Genomic DNA, 7,179 nt, shown 5'->3' with positions numbered 1-7,179 from the left:
TTCCACTCACCAAACCATTTGAAGATACCAATCTTAAACCTACATTGTTTGAAGACAACAAATACTATAATTATCACCAAAAATAATGTTCATACATCAAATAAATATATGAAACTCAAAGACTACTTTAAGGACCTCATTAATCAAGGTGATGTTGAAATAAAAGGAAACACATTAGCTTGGCCTACCACACAAATGAGAATACTTAAAAATTCATTTCCAAAGCATGATCTATAATTCCATTCTACATCCAAAGTAGGTGTGAACCAAGACCATCACACCCCTAATATCCATTCTAACAAAATCCCCCATTCTCATGACTCAACTATTGATAATATTGACCATGTTAACATGCACATCATTTAGTAAGTTTCCCTTTGAAAGCATTGCAAGCAAGTATACTTTAAAACGAGTTAGTGGAGATTTCATTTTATATGTAAGTATTCAGCACTACGTGAATTTGTGGCACATATGATAGGTGCAAGGCACATTGATATATACTTAGTACATGACTCTTGATTTAGATTAATTTTCTAGCATTATTGTACTACAATTTCTTATAAAATGGTATTGCATTAACATGATTAATGATCAAGGATAATAATTGAAGATCTCCTAATTAAGACCATTAAGAATGCTTCTTAACCATTGAGTTCTTAATATGTTGCCACACATATCAAATATGTTGTATGATATTTGTTACACAAACCAAGGTTTGTAACAATTAATATTTTAATGTACATTATGCTTAGAATGTTTAAAAAATAAGAGCCATCTAGTCACACCTTGACCAATGTGATGTTGGTTCTCCCTAAATTTTATCTTTCACGCTTTGACCTCATATAATTTGATAGCCTTATAAACTAGGTTTGAATCCTACTAGGAATTGTTTGTCCTGTAGATGGTCTTGAAATTATAATGAGTATTTTTATAATTGTTATCTTGAAGCTTAAAACACCACCATTTTATAACATATATCAGATTGCCATAGTTTGTTGGATTGAAAGGTACAAAGATTGCATAAAAGATAATATGTAGAATTTGTCTACATAAATGTTTTTAACTAGACTATCTAATTTATCATTACATGACAAAAAAAAAGATCAAAAAACATTGATCTAATAAATTATACACAAAATTTTCAAAATATTTTCCTTTCAATACCATTCTATGTTTAACATTACCCCTCTTACTAATAATAACTAAATTACATTTTAAAATAATAAAAAATAAAGTTGTAAAATGCAAATTAACTCATGAAAATAAACAACTTAAAATAATAAATCAAACAATACAACATCTAATAATATTGAAAACTAACTCGTCCCAACTATGTAGATAAACTCATAAAATAGATTAATTATGAAGATAGGGGAAGGGGTAAAATTGTTGTCCTTGTTCCCATAATCATTTAGTGGAACATGCTAATTAAAAGCCCATTAAAAAATCATCCATTGGGCTAATAGTTGTGCACTTGTATACTAGTAGTTGAGAAAAAAGTTACTAATTAGAGGAATTGTGCAACTTTATTGGTACCCGTAACATATGATTACTAGACCATTTGTGCATAATAGCCTAGTGAAAGTGAATAATTAACAAGGCTATAAATAATATGTATTGGAAGTCACCTCAAAATGAACATTTAACAAGGTAATAGAGAATATGTATGGGGCGTCACCTAGTGAAAGTGAACAAATGAAATGTATTGGATTAGTTGTGCAATTTTTGTGGTTGCCAAAGTGGACAATCAACAAGGTAATAGAGAATATGTATTGGACATTGTAATGCCCCACCAGGAACCCCAAAGGAAAACCAACAACTAAGGGTGAAATAATTTTATTTTTATTTAAAGTATAAATCGCATTAAGTGCATTAATTACTACATTGCACAATAATAACACAAGCGAAAGACTAACACCAGAATTCCTAAAAGGTTACCAATGAAGAATTAAACTAAAAGTTAACTTCCACAATTACGATTAATCCAATTAACCATCATTACTCATAGAACATAATAAGCCATTTACAATGACAGATTACACCATTGAAAGATTGAAAGGATACAATATAATTTTCTCTGCAATAAAGCATTTACACAAATCATAAAGAAAGCTAATAAAAACATCCAAAACTTAGGATTACATTGATCTTCCAATACATGGCTCTCAATAAAACATATAAAGTTTACATCTTGATTAAATACAAGGTTACATAAATTCATTGATACAGTTGACCACATAGGTCTCCAAAGAACAATAATCTCCAACATGAGATAGACCATGAGTCACGAACCACGGGAACAACTAGGAAGCCAATCCTCGCAATAAAGTACAAACAATAACATTCGATGGGAAGTGGCACTACCACCCAACCATGTGATCCCAAACTGGAATCACCCCACCATGATAGGAGATAGCAAAGGACCCTGAAGCAAGCAAAAGCATGACATGATCGATAGAACAATACGACTCCATGACAGTAGAATATGACTCCATGATATTCTAGGTGACTCAACATCACAACACTCGAGTGAATCGACATCACAAACACTAGTGACCCTAAAGAGAGAGTGTCATTGCATAGCTTATGATGGTTACCCTAGGTAGGCCTCCATAGGTCCCGACCCCCATCTTGGGTTATCCTGGTAACCTTTTCTGAACCTCTGGCTCCATCTAAGTCTCATGCGGACCCTACCAACCCTTCATGAAGACAAGGTAATCGATTTTCCATTCCAGGACTTCCCACTACATCTTGAGCCTATACGAGCACTCAACCATGCACAGGGTACAATATCTTATATAATGTTATAAACTACCCACCCCCTAATCAATTATTAGGTTATCACATATTATCTGCCTTTCAAGGGGTTATCCTGCCATCCACTTCGGGCATGGCCCCCACTCGAAAGCCACTCTCTCAAAGGATACTAAACAAATATGGTCACTCCACGAGGACCCTATGGTGAAGCAGACAAGCATAACATCACTATCCAAATACAAGTGGCCAAATCAAAGACATACTAACTCTAGGTTAACCATAAGGAAAAACACTACATGGTTAAGACAATGAGGTCATCATACTTCTCTTGGTCAAAAGATACCAAATACGCCACAACAGGACAACTGAATCAAAGACGAGAAATAACCACAAATAATACTCTTTGCAAGGAAAGCTAATTTCACTAAGTCCGTACTCAAACAATCTTTGATAAAATCAGCATCATAACCACTTGCAATTTCATGGATTGAAAATTAAATGAAAACACCCTACATTTAATGCATCATTCAAAAACGTCATTCATTTCTATATAATTTTCAATTCAATATCCAACAAGTAATAAAGTCCATATTAATTATTTACCCAAATAAAAGTATGAATTATATTAAACATGTTATCTATTTCCAAAATTAAATCCAAATTTATCAATTTGAATTAATAATCCAAAGCCTTGATTTACAATAAAATAAATCTATATATATAAATATATATTTATATACATAAATATATATAGATATATATAAATAATTATTTACAAGGAAATTTAATAAATTTATAACAAAACTAACATATTAAAATTAACTTATAAACTAACATTAAAACTAACCTTTAAATTTCATTGCATTATAAAAAGTAGCGGCACATTTAAATGCACCACGAAGGGGATATAATCCCGGTGGTGGGCAAAGTCGTACCCGCAGGTAGTGCTGCTGCTGGTAGGCCGCAGTCACTACCTATCGGTAGTGTTGTTACCGACCAATAGCAAGGACTACCGCAGGTAGAAGTCACTATCGACCGGTAGTGCTGCTACCGAGTAGTAGCAGTCCTACCGATCGGTAGTGCTGCTACACGCATAGCAGTCACTACCGACCGGTAGTGCTACTACCCGTGGTAGCAAGCCACTACCATCCCACATGGTGGGATTATCCCACCATGTGGGCTAGGTTAAAATATTATTTTATTATTATTATTATTATTATTATTATTATTTCTTTCTGTTAACATTCAATTTAAAAACAAACCAACATTCACTGGTAAAAACCTAGTGCCCAGAAATTCAATTTTGCAATGATAAATTCTTTTATAAGGGAATTTTGCAAATTAATAAAACACAAAGGCCCAAATATAAGAAAATCTTGGGGAAAACAAAAGAGTTTAACAGAGATAAGAGGGATTTGATAAATTTCTTCACTTCTTCTCACACAGGAAGAATCCTTGCATTAAGAAAGAGGCAATTTTAAAAATTTTGCCAACATAAACCCAAAATCTTGGGCAAAACAAACTAGTAATCACACAGAAAATTAAATCTATTTCTTTATATACCAAAATAGAGGATATAAACCAAGAACTAGATTTTGCAAGGAACAAATAACAAACAACAAATTGAAAATTGAACCATTTCCTTCCAATATGCACACATTTGTTTTGAATTCAACAAAATACTCAATAATAGCTACTCTTTCTTTCAATCCAACATTCAACAAGAATCTTCAAAGAAATTTTCCAACTTTTTTAAACACACAGGAAGAAAACTCAAACATTCAAAAATTTATTGCAAAAACATGAAGAAGACTATCCAACCTTCAAAGCAATCCAGGAAGCAACTTGTGGAAGAGTTCCAATCTTGTCAACCAAATCCAAATCCAAGTCCCTCCTTCCAAATGAGTTTTCCAAATTTTGCATTCAAAAATCCATCTCCCTTCTTCCCGTGAACTTTCCAGGAATATATGGGAAAAATATAATTTCAACCTAAACTTTATAGGTTAAAAGTTTTCTCCACCAATCAGAATAAACTATTTTAAAAGTAAAAGCAATCAGATTTTTCTTTTCCATAAGCAATTCTTTTCAACAAAATAAAATCTAAAAGTCATAAAAATGTAAAAAGGAAAAAGCCTTTATATATTTAATTTTCTATTTTCCATGATACTTTATTTCAACACAAGAATTTAAAATTTAAATGGCAAGGCATTTACTAATTTCTTTTCCAATATAATAATATAACTTTAACACAATAAAATAAGCCAATTTAACCATTTAATTATAGCAACTTATTTATTTAATTAAATCAATAATCTCAAGACCATAATAATTAACTAATTATGCCAACACAAAGATAGCATCATTCACTCAATTAAACAACTATTCAAATAATCGGAAGCAGGCAAAATGAGGAATGATCAAACGACTACTCACAAACTACGAAAACCAAAGCACTATGACTTGCATACCGGTCAAACGGAAAAGATGACCAATTGACAACACTCACATGAGTGTAACTGTGGGTCAAGTTAGGGTCCAACCACTATCTCCTCGACTCCCATCGGACAAATAAGGTACGCTCAGATCTATGAAACCAGGTGGAGTCGATACCTTGTACCTACCTGGTACTTGTACCTGCAATGTCCTGCATCAACAAACCACACATGCATATAGACAAATATATAAATAGACACGGCACGCACACCGATGAAAGAGAATCATGACGTTCCCTGTCTCACCAAAGTGAGTGAAGGAAAATCATCCCCTCGCATCCCATACACTTGAAAACATGAAACATAAATAACACATCACACTTATGAAGTAAATGTGTTAGTCCATGTCAATATTCCATAAAAATATCATTAAACATAGTAATGAAGTATTGCATGAAAGCATACACTGCATATCTAGCAAAGCATGAAATAACATCGCATAAATTATGAATCAATATACAATAGTGTATCCATAGTCAATTGAAGTTAAACATAAGTCCAAAAGAGTCTGATCGAGGAGGGGTTACATCCTCCCCCGCAAAACTAGGCTTACTCTTGGAAGCCTAAAACAGATAAGAATAAATCTCTCTCATCTTCGTTGCATCCTCCCATGTAGTTGAGGTCTCATCATTTGGCTCTCATAGGACCCTTGCCTGGTCGATGGTACGACCCCTAAGGGTCAAATCCTGATGCTAAAGAATGTGCACAGGCTCCATGGAAAGTTGCCCATCCTCAACCTACAAACCATTCCAATCAAGAACATGAGTCACATCAGGATGATAAGGTCAAAGAACAGAAACATGAAAGACATCGTGGATGAATGATAAACTCGGTGGCAAGGCAAGACGCTAGGCAACAGGTCCTATCTTCTCAAGAATCTCAAAAGGACCAACAAAATGATGTGCCAACTTAGAACCCTTTCCATAATGGATCAGACTCTTTCGTAGATGCACTCTCAAGAACACACAGTCGCCAACTGAAAACTGACAATCTACTCTATGAGCATTGGCATACTTCTTCTTCCTATCCTGAGCAGCAATCAAATGCCCAAGAATCTACTCAACCTGCTGCTCCATCTCTTGAAGCAAATCCGGTCCTAAACTCACCCTATCCTCTAATCGATCCCAACTCAAAGGAGTATGAAAAGGTCGGCCATACAATTCTTGGAAGGGAGACATGCCTATAGAGCTATGATATCCATTGTTATAAGAAAACTCCACAAGGCAAAGATATTCCTCCCAATGCGACTGTCGATCCATAACATACATGCGAAGCATGTCCTCCAAGACCTGATTCACATGCTAAGTCTGATCATTGATCTCTGGGTGATAAGTTGAACTGAAGTTCAATTGGGTCCCCAAAGCATGCTGAAGTGAGGTCCACAATGCTGAAGTAAAGATAGGATCTCTATTAGAAATGATCCGCCTTGGAATCCCATGCAACCTCACCACATCTTCCAAGAAGACTCGTGCCACCATTGTTGTTGTATAAGAAGATCGAATAGGACCAAAATAAGTGACTTTGGTCAATCTATCAACAATGACCATGATGCCATCATGACGACGCGAAGAAATAGGCAACCCCACTATGAAATCCATGGAAATGATATCCCATTTCCAATCCGGTACCAAATTAGGTTGTTAATGCCCTGTAGGGTGATGATGCTCCACCTTCACCCACTAACATTCCAAACACTTCGACACAAAATCAGCAATGTCACATTTTATACCAGCCCAATGATATATTTGTCTAAGATCTGTGTACATCTTCTTGACAGCAGGGTGTGCCAAATAAGGTGCACGATGGGCCTCAGTCATGATCAAAATGTGAAGACCCTCCAAAGGAGGTACATAGATCCATCCAAGATGTTGAAGAAGGAAATCTGCCTCAAGATTATATCCAGAATGTCTATCCTCTAATGGCCTTCCAA

The sequence above is a fragment of the Cryptomeria japonica genome, chromosome 5 (assembly GCF_030272615.1).
Source record: "Cryptomeria japonica chromosome 5, Sugi_1.0, whole genome shotgun sequence".
Lineage (NCBI taxonomy): Eukaryota > Viridiplantae > Streptophyta > Pinopsida > Cupressales > Cupressaceae > Cryptomeria > Cryptomeria japonica.
The sequence above is the reverse complement of the archived record's forward strand: the minus strand, read 5'-3'. Positions refer to the sequence as shown.